This window comes from Haliotis cracherodii, unplaced genomic scaffold (assembly GCF_022045235.1).
Source record: "Haliotis cracherodii isolate W230 unplaced genomic scaffold, xgHalCrac1.p SCAF_3, whole genome shotgun sequence".
Taxonomy (NCBI): domain Eukaryota; kingdom Metazoa; phylum Mollusca; class Gastropoda; order Lepetellida; family Haliotidae; genus Haliotis; species Haliotis cracherodii.
Genome location: NW_027266286.1, coordinates 62,982,716 through 62,996,674, shown reverse-complemented (window position 1 = coordinate 62,996,674; position 13,959 = coordinate 62,982,716). Strand labels below are relative to the sequence as shown.

The window sequence follows — 13,959 nt, the reverse complement described above, 5'->3', positions numbered from 1 at the left end:
ACTAAACTTCTCTCGTGTATTTCGCTTATCCCTGTTGACACTCGCTTATTTGCACGTACTGCACGTGTTGCATGTGATTCAGGAACATGGAATCAACAAGTTCCCGGTGATACTGCACATGCGCAATGAATGTCAAGGCTCAACAGGTGGTTGTTTTCAAAGACGTTATTCACAGCGAGTTATTGATCGCGTTTTCTCTAAAGAAGGATGCGCACGTAAAATATCGAGGCTAACTGCTGAAAATCCGATTTCGGAAACAAAATTAAAATTAAACAGCCCGATACAACATCGAAGTTGGTAGAAGTTTTACCGCATTATCGTAAACGTAAAACAATTTACATGTGAGATTTCCGAAATTGTTTTGTTTGTTGTTGATTTTCTTTGTTTAACACCCCACTCAGCAACATTCCATCTATATGACTGTGTAAACAGTAAAGTCTGGACCAGAAAACCCAGTGATTGACAGGAGCTTCTTTCTACACAATGTGAATACGATGACATGCATCTAGCAAGTCAGCGTGTCTGACCACCCGATTCCGTTTAATAATAGCCGCCTCTTACGACAAGCATGGGTTGCTGAAGACCAATTCTCACGCGGATGTAACTGGGGGTCCGAATTTATAAATTGTCAAAGAATTATTAGTTACTGTGTATATATTACATATGTATACTGAACCGCAAACGAAACGTCACCATGGATAGATATATGAGAAACCTTATTTGTCGAAACACTGTAAACATGCTTTGAGACATATTAAAAAGATGAAACTTGGCAAAACTTATCAAGGTTGAAATTAAAGTGTCAAATGTTCTTAAAGTGAAGCACAACACCAGAGTCTGAGAAAATGGCATCACAAGTTAGTATTTAGTGTGTCCGCCATGTGCATTGATGACTGCCGTACAACGTCGATACATGAAATGGATGAGGCGGTTGATGAAGGCCATAGGCACTTGAGCCCACACTCTGGAGGAATGCCTGACGCAGTTCAGCTGCAGTTGTCGGCCTTGGTCGGACGTCATTCAGCCGTCTTTGAATCTCGCCCCACAGGTGCTCAATGGGATTTAAATCGGGACTGAGGGCAGGTCAATGCATGCCATTCTGCTGGAGGAAGTCTCTTGTTGTTCTCGCGGTGTTGGCACGGGCGTTATCATACTGAAACTCGTGGTTGCGGCGATGTGCCTAATGAGGTATGGCGTGTGGTCTAAAGATCAATGTACCGAGCTGCTGTGACACCATTGGCTCTCCCTGGACCGATGTTCTGGAAGATCACAGGGCTGACCTTCTGTGCAAGACCGATTTCATCCCACACCATGATGTTAGGACCACCCTACGAGTCTCTCTCAACAACACAAGCATCCGAATAATGCTCCCAACGGCGTCGCCAGACTCTCTCTCTCTCTCTCTCTCTCTCTCTCTCTCTCTCTCTCTCTCTCTCTCTCTCTCTCTCTCTCTCTCTCTCTCTCTCTCTCTCTCTCTCTCTCTCTCTCTCTCTCTCTCTGCCATCTGCTGTTGAGATACAGTAACGGCTCTCGTCTGAGAAGAAGACTCTTCTCCACTGCTGGTGGCGCCAATGCTGGTGCTGTATTGCCCACTGAAAACGGCCCCGGCGATGACGTGGTGTCAGAAATGATCCTCCGTGCGGCCTGTGACATTGGAAGTGTCTGCTTTTCAATCGTCGACGCACGGTGTCCGCACTAATGTGTCGCTGGTGTGTTCCCATGGTCTGTCGAGCAGTTTCCGCAGCAGTAACAAAGCGATCTTGAAGATGCTGTCGCACAATCTGACGATCCTGACGTCGGGTGATGGCCCTTAGTCTACCACTACGTGGTCGGTCATCTGTAGTGTTGGTGGTCTGGTACCGTTGCTGGAGCCTGTATGTGGTCCTTACGTGGACTTCAAATGCATTGGCTATTTATTCCAAACAAACACAAACAACTGAACCCTTGGGCTCCCTTTCATACAGAGGTATCAGACGAGGAATGTTGTTTACAAGGCATTTTCTAATATTCTTAAACAACAGGTTATCCTCTCAGGCCGAAACTTCTGGCGTTATTATTGAGGAGCAAAATCGTTGCAGAAAAGGCATGAGTACTTTGGATCACCTGTCCTCGTTGACAACCATAATTGAAACAAGGCTGAAGAAACGGTCATCCACTTTTCAAGCTTTTTTTTATTCCCATAAAGTTTATAAAGTAGCTAGAGATTTGTTTTGGTGCATTGTGTTTATTTCCGATACAGATAGGTACCATCCTAAAACATACGCGTGATAACCTCTTTATCATATGATGTGGTGCTTAAATTATATCATCAAAATAAGTATGATCATCTCTTGCAAATGGTAACCAAACAATTAATATAGTTCGTCACAATGGCAGTGATTGGTCAGTCGGACAGTGACAACAGTCAAAATACGATGGTTGATTGATAAGTTCTGAACCTCACACAGGCCCAATTGCGTAATACTAGTACTCATATCTACATGATGGAGGTATGCTAAAAAACTTCAAAGGTGAAAATTGTCCAACTGTGACATGTCAGTAGACCTTTGTCTTTGACCTGAATAAAGCTCAACTTGGGACCCATGTTGACTCGAACGATGACGTCATAGCAGCTATGGAGAACCTTTTAGATAGTCAAAGAAGGACTTGACTACGAAAGTGGGATTAATCTCCCCAACATCGTTTGCAAAAGTGTATGAATGTTGATTGTGCTGACAGATATATCACTTTAATGTCTTTAGGTGACGTCTTTCTATGTGAGGCTCAGAAATTATCAATCAACCAACTGATATTTGTCTGTTAGACAGTGGGGTAACTACAAAAAAGACAGTTACCTGGAGATAATGTATCAACTTTCTCAGTAATCGTCTTTCACGGTAATCCATAGGTTCGCCTGCTGCTTTTACCAATGAAACGTTACGGTTTGTTTAGCATCTTCCTGGCCTGTCATAACGTTTGGACAAAATGAAACAAGGTAAAAATTCGCAAATATTTCGTTCAAATCCAACGCGGGAAAAGATCCCAGGCCGCAGATGTCCACAAGTATACCTCGCTGAATCTTTTCACATTGTAGGCCTACATTTCCAAAGGTGCCTACACTTGTGAAAATAGAAGAGACAAAACAATTTCCATGTTCGTAAATATATCTGCTAAAGGCAGAGTCGATATACGATTCTGACGATATCTTGAGCAGGCGGTTATGAATCACTATCAAATAGTGATTATACCAGGTGTTCGCCAAAAGGTAATGGTTTACTGCCATACCGGTGGCACCAAAAAAAAAACACAAGCAAAGACAAATCATTTAATACCTGAACTTATGGTAAAAGTCAAAATAGGGAATATATTCGGACATCATCTTTGTCACTGATGCGTTAAATTGGGAAATGTCCTCCACATATCCACGATAAAACGTTTTGAAAGCTTTACTGACTCCTTGAATGTTGTAATCTTCATCAAACAACTTCTAGGATGGGACAGGAAAACCTTGGCCCACTGGCACCAAGCGATCTTAGGGCTAATGAACATTCGCATTATTCTTCCTCCAATACCTGATGCGGTTGTCACTGATGATCCACACATGGGCTAACAAAATGAAATTCCTGATGGTGGCCTCGAAGATTTTGAGTTTTCTTACGATTCCGACCCCTCTTTTGTCAATGATCTTTCTAATTATCCTTTGTTTATTTTGTTTATGTCATTCTATAATCAAATCTTAGATTTACCGATTGAGAAACGGAGGCCAATGAAACAATTTAACAAATCATTTGCACAGAATCAACTTGATACATTCAATGACATTATTTCTGTCACCCTTAATGCTGACTGTTCTTTGCATAACATTAACTATTGCTGGTGACCCCGGCCGTTATATTGCTGGAATATTGCTAAAAGCGGCGTAAAGCCATACTTACATTCTCACCCACTCATACATGATATGCATACAGTATCGTGGATGTCCATCAGGGCTGTCACGTATTTCCACTTACAATATACTCTCAGCAATATCCATCAATGTCATCAAGTGATATTTTTGTGGGTATGATTGTTCACGGGGCCTCAAACACTGAACTACAATTCTCTGTGTGTCTGTCATTACTACACTCTTAGCGGAGTACACCACTTGAGTGCAGGGGTGCAGAGAATAGTGTATACATCTATACCAAAACAACAACTTCTGTTTATATTTAATAATATTTTAGCGGGTGAATTACCGAAACTTGTCGTTATACAGTACCTGTTTGTTGGTAATCGATACTCATTTAAATTTCAACCGTTTACTGTTGTGGCAGTGTAAATAAAAGTGAAAAAACCCACTGAAGGCGATTTACATCATACTATGTATGTGACGCAGTTGCTAGCGCTACTATCATTTCATCCAGAGCAATATCGTTCAGGTTGCCACATGACAGTTCAATTTTCACGGCAGAATCACACGCCATCTTAACAGCTCTTAAATACATGCAAAATCAATCTAAGCATAAGCAGTTCATAATATTTTCAGACTCTCTTTCGTGTCTTCAGGCTATTCACAATATGTCCAGTACACATCCACTTTTTCCTCGAAATAGTTGAATTATATAATGATCTAGCTACTGGCCAATACGACATCGCTTTCTGTTGGTTACCCAGCCATGTTGGAATCGTTGGTAACACAATGGCTGATGCTGATGCAAAAGAAGCACTCAACAAATCTGTGACACAACTTCTAATCCCCTTCAAGTGGTATCAATAAATTACATGAAATTAAACCAAATATCGGTTACACCTACTTGGGTTGTCAGTCCAGATTTAAAAGGTTATGCGACGATGTCGTATTGGCCATTCTAGGTATACACACGAATATATCTTAAAAGGCGAGGATCCTCCATTTTGTATCCCTTGTGATGAGAAAATCACCGTCAAGCATGTCCTGCTTAATTGCGTTGATTTTTCCATCACAAGGGATAAATATTTCAAGGTTTCTTCTATAAGGGATCTTTTTACTACGATTAGTTCTCATTTAATTATTGACTTATCATTGACAGTATCCTCGAAGGGGGTTAAAGTACTGTAAAAGTATTGTCCCTCTGAGAGTATATCGTAAGTCCCTGTCATTCAAAGAATATTTACTTCTGCTACGTTTTTAAACGTAGAATATTTGTTATTTTAATTGTGGCTAAAATTTGCGTACAATCGCCAACAACTGAAGGGATTGTGTGAAGGTATCGTAAGTCCCCAAGGTCTATAGTATGGTGGCCTAACTTTGGTTGCTGGCGATCTATAGCCCGTTTTTATAATGTATTGTCAAATAATAGGTTAATCTTTTACTTGTTCTCAACTAAACTGTGATAGTCTAGTTATAATACTGTCCGTTGATGACAGGTTTTTATTCATCTCAATTTAGATATCATAAATCTTATAAATGCTCTCGTCACGATATGGCTGAAATATTGCCGATGTGACGTTAAATTTTAACTCACTCACTCATACTTTGTATGATAAGAATCCACCACATTACCACAGATGTTTCCATTGAGTTACATTTACTGCGTAATGCTCGGCACTGATCACGTTTTACATACTATCACATAATGGACGGTTGTCATAGGATAATCAATTATTGATGAGTTCTGGTGTATCTCGCGAACTATTATGTATAACAATAACATAAAGCACATTTATATATCATTTGCTATCTTCTAATCTTGTCTAAAGCGTGTTGAGTTGTTTTGGCCGTAAGAATCCACAGAGACAAGGAGGTAGTCCATAGTTAAAGCGTTGACATGTCAATTCGACCTTTCCACAACGTATCATACAGACTGAGTCTTTTTACATAAAAAAAATATTTTGAATGTTTTTTCTATTTTATTCGTGAAACATCATCCGCCAGTTCTACAAGAGTGCCTTTTACTGTCCCTGGACCCAGGAGTTGAAGGAGGACACACGAGTGTAGACACTTGGGTAGCTGCCAGAGCAGGAGCTGATACCCCAGGATGTGATTCCAGTCAACGTATTACCGCATACCAGCGGGCCACCACTGTCACCCTAAAACCGAAAGTAATTTGTCAGTTAAAACCTATATAGAGTATTATCACACATTAATGGAACATATGCGATGGTAATTCACAATGACAAACACGTCATACCACAACAACGTATCCCTATCCTAAATCGTTTTATGTGAAACAACGTTGTGCACTTAGAGAGGTAGTGGTAGGGCTGATACAGGAATAGCTTATCAACATGATTTATATGTCAACAAAAGTAGGTGTGGTAACGTGAACTCACACTGCAGGCAGATTTGCCAGACGCAAAGATACAGATGTGTCCAGAGTTGACGGTGGCACCACTGATACTAGACCATCTGTTGGAACAGTCGGTGTTGGTCAGCACGGTCATGTCGACCTTCTGGAGGACGTTGGGGGTACTGCCACCTCCTACGAGAGCAGACACATGAAAACAAGTGGTAAATGTACTGCCATCATGATGTAGTTCGCATGGATCTTATGGACGAATGAACTGTAACATTGTAACAAAAAATGCACTCAAAGAGGAATACTGACCACTGAGTCTTCCCCATCCGCTGATCGTGCATGTTTGTCCGGCATAGTCGTTGCTACCAGAAGCCAGATTGACGGTTGACACAGCTGAACTGCTTGTGTCCATTGAGGTTGACAGTCTCAGAACTGCGATGTCGTTAGGATAGCCACCAGCATTACCATTGTAGTCAGGGTGCTACACGAGATAAACAGACAAAATAGTGCTCAGTAGCTGATGCTTAAAACTGTCAACACAATATAATTCCCTGTGTTACATTTCCATTTCAAAATACAAACATGAAAGTAAACTGTAGACGATAGACATTATGTGGAAGTGTTTAAACTAAGGGACATAACTCACGTTGGTGTAGGAGGTGACTGAGGAGTACTGTTCAGTTCCATCATTATCGTTCATTCTGAGTATGCCAAAGCCAAGACGGTAACTGCTAGCGCTGTGAATGTCATGAGAGAAACATTATCAGTGTTGCATGACACAATTTACAGAGTATTTAATAATTAAATCATTCCTCACACTATAGTCCTCAACCAATAATTCAAATATCTCCACAGAGTCAATCCATGCTAAATCATCTGAGCTTACACTGGGAACAGATGTACCTTTTACAGATAACACAGATTCAAGATGAGTGCACAAATGGGATTCAGTAACATCCAGTTATTACATAGTTTTTATGACAAAATTGCAGATGACATTATTATGTTTTCAGGTAATATTAATGTTCTACAGAGACAGAGGAATGTTATTGAAACTAACTGTATATAGAGACAATACAAAACCGCAGTCTTAATAATCGTGGATAGCCAGCACGTTATGAAAAATGGTTCTTTCAAAGGGGATTACTATAGGCATGTAGCCTCTGCAGTGCACAAAGAAATGTTGATGGGAGCTTCCATTTTTAATTAATTATGTGATAAAACATCCTCACTACGTCCTTAAAGAGAAACCGTTCAATTGTATTTCTACTAACCAAGCGTGTTTCCGTATTGTAAGCATGATATCTTCGGAATAAAATGGGTATGATGGGAGTCTTTGGCAAGCATGATATATATTTGTATTCCTAATATATGAAATTTACGATATGGATACACACCAAGGTAATAATCTCTGTATCATTCAATGTTATTCTCACAATAATCGAGGGTATTTTCAGTAGATGAAGTAACTTTTAAATCCGCGTATGGATACCCTGTTAGAGTGAACCGCTCCATTGTATCATATTGGGCCAAATAATTTTGAACCATGTTTATCTTTTGAAACACCAACACATCTGGAAACACCTACCTACACTTCTTCTGATTTATTCATCAAGCAGACATTGCATCGCCCCGTATGGCGCTTAAAAGTCGTTCCTGCCATGTGATCTCATTAGCATATTATCAGATTGTGATATCAAGTAATAGGAATTATTACTTCTTAACATGGTTTAATTGCCTGTTTCTGCTTCTTGTGTACATATGTACCTGTTGGAGAGACAGTGAGCGGCAGTGAGGGCCTTGCTGGTGGTGTAGAGGACGCAGCCACAGATATGGAACCAGCTGCTTCCACTCCTCACCTGGACACTTCCTTGCCAGGGAAACTCTCCTGCATCTGCATTGCTGCCTCCAACGATGTTGGGGCTGATCTCAGCCAGGGCCGTAGCTACAACAGCATGTATTGTGTACATGTACTAAAGAAAGAATGTAAGTGATCCTACTCATACTTATTACATTTTATCATAGTTTGACATTAGTTCGTTGGTTTTGTACTTGTTAAATAGATCCGAGGCATTTGGAATAAAAATACAAACTTACTGGCCAAGGTGCAGAGAAGGATGGTGAGAAGTGCGTTCATCTTTGTGGATCGAGATGAAGTGACAATGTGTACAGACAGGTAGTCTTTTATACAGTTCAGGGGAGTGCCATTTGTTCCTCTCCCAACGCATAAATGTGCCATTCTTCAAAGTGTAGCCAAACACTTATTATCGTGAAGGTTTATGACTCTTAATTGCGAACGTCAGCTTAACTCAACAACTCATTCAAGATGTCACGTGATCTTTTGTTTGCCAGTCCAGAATCTATTACATGCTTATTCTGTTAATATTAATATCCAACGAACTTAAAACTAACAAATTAACGGTATATTCTGTTGAGCCTTTACATACTTTTAAACCATGTAATTTGTGTTATAAACAGCTGAAACTAAGACTATAAGCAACTAAGACAATGGTTATTTTCTCACCCTACACTATACTGCAAGTACTAAATTAGCACATATGTTTTCTAACTAGAGTTATTTGATTGGTGGGCAATCTTTGCCATAATGAGTGAGTGAGTCAGTTGGGTTTAACGCCGCTTTTAATAGTATTCCAGTTATATCGCGGCGTGTCAGCTTAATGTGGGAGGAAAGCCCGAAGTGATACATGTCTCAGACGTTTACCACTGTGGTGAAACCAACGAGCACGGGTATGGTACTGACAAACCTAGAAACATAATCGGGACGAACCGGGATTCGAACCAACAATCATAGGTTTCTGGCGTGCCTAAGGGACGCAACTCTGCACATCATGAGGACGCATAAGACCTTGGATATTGTTTTAATAGTTTGTCTTATGTATCAGTCATGCCATTTCTTTGTTATGATTCTAAGGTGTTTCACTGTGCAGTAAGCAACCACATGTTTCTGTTCACAACACTTCAAAGCTGATATTGATTACAAAAAAATTGGGCATAATAATTCAATTCTAGGTTGTAATTATGCTTTTCAGAATGCAAAACCATCAAAGGAATCTCCTTCAAGTCAACGTGTAAACTTTTCGCTACATTTATGTACATGTGAATAAACTTAAGGTGTTTTGCAGGATCGGAATAAATAATTCCGTATATACTATACAAACCTCGTAATCCCTGGTCAGCCAACGCTCAGACCGTCACTCTACTTTGTGCTGTGGCCATCGTTATAAATTTCCTTATAGTTTCAAATGCTATTTCAAAGTGAGTGAAGGGTGCAGGGATGGAGGGATTGATTGATAGAATGAATGTAATTCAGGAGCAAAATTCGTCTATGTCACGGCGTCCTGCAAATAATCGATTCTTGACCAGACACACCACTGACCGAGAGGATGAGCCACGATCCGAACGGCGATACGAAAACTGCCAATGCACCCGATAGGGAATTGCATCGGACATATGTGTCACTGATGTGTCAAATTTGGAAATCTACTCCACGTGTCTACCATAAAACGTTACAAAGTTCTTGAATGTTAAAGGGAAAGTTGGAGTCATTCTCCTTGTCATTCAGTCTTCTCGTGAGTGTTTTGCTACACTGTCTCTTGACGTGAAGTCATCCAATTGACTTTAAATATAGATAGATACGTTTTACTTTCATGTATGACCTGCTTTGACGATTTTCTTCTTCTTTTAAGTAAGACTTTCAAGTAAGATTTTAAACAAATTTAGTTGGATCTTCACACAAAGACATTATAGCCAAAAGGACCATCATCATTTGTAACACAGTTTTAATAAATCGGGTGCATTGGCAGTTTGCGTATCGTGGCTCATCCTCTCGGTCAGTGGTGTGTCTGGTCAAGAATCGATCATTTGCAGGACGCCGTGACACAGACGAATTTTGCTACTGCATTACATTCATTCTATCCATCAATCCCTCCATCCCTGCACCCTTCACTCACTTTGAAACAGCATTTGAAACTATAAAAAAATTTATAACGATGGCCACAGCACAAAGTAGAGTGACGGTCTGAGCGTTGGTTGACCAGGGATTACGAGGTTTGTATAGTATATACGGAAATATTTATTCAGATCTTGCAAAACACCTTCTGTTTTTTCACATGTACATAAATATTTACACGTTGACTTGAAGGAGACTCTTTTGATGGTTTTACAATCAAATTACAAACTAGAATTGAATTATTATGCCCAAATCTACCATGTGGAATAATCAATATCAGCTTTGAAGTGTTGTGAACAGAAACATTTGGTTGCTTACTGCGCAGTGAAACACCTTAGAATCATAACAAAGAAATGGCATAATGGCTGATACATAAGACAAACTATTAAGACAATATCCAAGGTGTTATGCGTCCTTATGATACATCCCCTGGACGTATTCGCCACCATAGTTTCGTTGTGAACCCCATTCAAAGGTTTTTATGGCAAAGATTGCCCACCAATCAAACTACAATTATGAAGGAAAACATATGTGCTAATTTAGTATTTAGAGTATACTGTAGGTTGGGAAAATAACCATTGTCTTAGTTGCTTATAGTCTTAGTTTCAGTTGTTTACATGGTTTAAAAATAGGTATAGGCTCAACAGAATATACAGTTAATTTAGTCGTTTTCAATTCTGCTGCATATTAATATTTACAGAATAAGCATGTAATAGATTCTGGACTGGCAAACAAGAGATCACGTGACATCTTGAATGAGTTGTGGAGTTAAGCTGACGTTCGCAATTAAGAATCATAAACCTTCAGGATAGTAACTGTTTGGCTACACTGTGCAGAATGGCACATTTATGATGTTGGGAGAGAAACAAATGGCACTCCCCTGATCTGTATAAAAGACTACCTGTCTGCACACATTGTCACTTCATCTCGATCCACAAAGATGAACGCACTTCTCACCATCCTTCTCTGTACCTTGGCCAGTAAGTTTGTATTTTTATTCCAAATGCCTCGGATCTATTTAACAATTACAAAAGCAACGAACTAATGTCAAACTATGGGCGGGTTTCTAAATGATAAAATGTAATAAGTATGAGTAGGATCACTTATATACTTTCCGTAATACATGTACACAATACATGCTGTTGTAGCTACGGCCCTGGCTGAGATCAGCCCCAACATCGTTGGAGGCAGCAATGCAGATGCAGGAGAGTTTCCCTGGCAAGGAAGTGTCCAGGTGAGGAGTGGCAGCAGCTGGTTCCATATCTGTGGCTGCGTCCTCTACACCACCAGCAAGGCCCTCACTGCCGCTCACTGTCTCTCCAACAGGTAACAATTCATAATGATAACATACGAAGCAGAAAACTTCAATTAAACTATGTTTAGAAGTCAATACTACCATTACCTGATTTCACGATCCGATAATATGCTGAGGTCACAAGGCAGGAACGACTTTTAAGCGCCGAACGGGGCGATGCAATGTCTGCTTGATGAATAAATCAGAAGAAGTGTAGGTAGGGGTTTCCAGATGTGTTGGTGTTTCAGTAGATAAACATTGTCCAAAATTATTTGGCCCTGTATGATATAATGGAGCTGTTCACTCGAACATGGTATCCATACGCGGATTTAAAAGTTACTTCATCCACTGAAAATGTCATCAATTATTGTGAGAATAACATTGTATGATACAGAGATTATTACCTTGGTGTGCTTCCATATCGTACATTTTATATATAAGAATACAGATATATATCATGTTTGTTAAAGACACGCATCATACACATGTTATTCCGAAGATATCATGCTTGCAATAAGGAAATACGCTTGGTAAGTAGAAATACAATTAAACGGTTTCTCGTTAAGGACGTAGGGAGGATGTTTTACCACATAATTAATTAAACATGAAAGCTTCCATCAATACTTCTTTATCCAATGAAGAGGCCACAGGCCTATAGTACATTCCCTTTTAATGAACCATTTTTTATAACGTACTAGCTCTCCACGATTTTTAAGACTACGATGTTTGTATTGTCTCCATATACAGTTAGTTTCAATTCCTCATAATAAGTCTCTACCTCACCAATCTGACTCGGTAGACCATTAATATTACCTGAAAACAAAATTATATTATCTGCAATTTTGTCATAACAACTTTGTAATGGCTGGATGTTTCTGAATCCCATTTGTGCACTCATCTTGAATCTGTTTTATCTGTACATCTGTTCCCAGTGTAAGCTCAGATGATTTAGAATAGATTAACTATAAGGAAATATTTGAATTATTGGTTATGTGGCACTAGTGTGAGGAATGATTTAATTACTAAATACTCTGTAAATTGTGTCATGCAACACTGATAATGTCTCTCTCATGACATTCACAGCGCTAGCAGTTACCGTCTTGGCTTTGGCATACTCAGAATGAACGATAATGATGGAACTGAACAGTACTCCTCAGTCACCTCCTACACCAACGTGAGTTATTTCCCTTAGTTTAAACACTTCCACATTATGTCTATCGTCTACAGTTTACTTTCATGTTTGTATTTTGAAATGGAAATGTAACACAGGGAATTATATTGTGTTGAAAGTTTTAAGCATCAGCTACTGAGCACTATTTTGTCTGTTTATTTCGTGTAGCACCCTGACTACAATGGTAATGCTGGTGGCTATCCTAACGACATCGCAGTTCTGAGACTGTCAACCTCAATGGACACAAGCAGTTCAGCTGTGTCAACCGTCAATCTGGCTTCTGGTAGCAACGACTATGCCGGACAAACATGCACGATCAGCGGATGGGGAAGACTCAGTGGTCAGTATTCCTCTTTGAGTGCATTTTTTGTTACCTTGTTACAGTTCATTCGTCCATAAGCTCCATGCGCACTACATCATGATGGCAGTACATTTACCACTTGTTTTCACATGTTTGCTCCCGTAGGAGGTGGCAGCACCCCAAACGTCCTCCAGAAGGTCGACATGACCGTGCTGACCAACACCGACTGTTCCAACAGATGGTCTAGTATCAGTGGTGCCACTGTCAACTCTGGACACATCTGTATCTTTGCGTCTGGCAAATCTGCCTGCAGTGTGAGTTCACGTTACCACGCCTACCTTTGTTGACATATCAATCACGTGCATAAGCTATTCCTATACCAGCCCTGCGGCTACCTCTGCAAGTGCACAACGTTGTTTGATATAGAATGATTTATGACAAGGATACGTTGTTGTGGTATGACGTGTTTGTCATTGTGAATTACCATCGCATATGTTCCATTAAAGTGTGATAATACTCTAATAGGTTTTAACTGACAAATTACTTTCGATTTTAGGGTGACAGTGGTGGCCCGCTGGTATGCGGAAATACGTTGACTGGAATCACATCATGGGGTATCAGCTCCTGCTCTGGCAGCTACCCCAGTGTCTACACTCGTGTATCCTCCTTCTACAATTGGGTCCAGATACAGTAAAAGACACTCTTGTAGAACTGGCGGATGACGTTTCACGATTAAAATACACAAAACATTCAAAATATGTTGTTGTTTTTACGCAAAAAGACTCAGTCTGTATGATACGTTGTGGGAAAGGTCGAATTGACAAGTCAACGCTTTAACTATGGACTACCTCCCTGGCTCTGTGGATTCTTACAGCAATAACAACTGAACACGCTTTAGACAAGAATAGGAAATAGCAATTAATATATAAATGTGCTTTATGTTATTTTATGCATAATAGTTCGCTAGATACAACAAAACTGATGAGT

The 13,959-nt window shown here is 39.9% G+C and overlaps 2 pseudogenes; one reads left to right on the top strand and one right to left on the bottom strand.

Annotated features, from left to right (window-relative positions):
- Positions 1–5,889: 5,889 nt before the first annotated feature.
- On the bottom strand, positions 5,890–8,373 carry LOC139473549 (chymotrypsin-like serine proteinase; annotated as a pseudogene).
- A 2,773-nt stretch (positions 8,374–11,146) lies between these two features.
- On the top strand, positions 11,147–13,666 carry LOC139476077 (chymotrypsin-like serine proteinase; annotated as a pseudogene).
- The last annotated feature ends 293 nt before the right edge of the window (positions 13,667–13,959 follow it).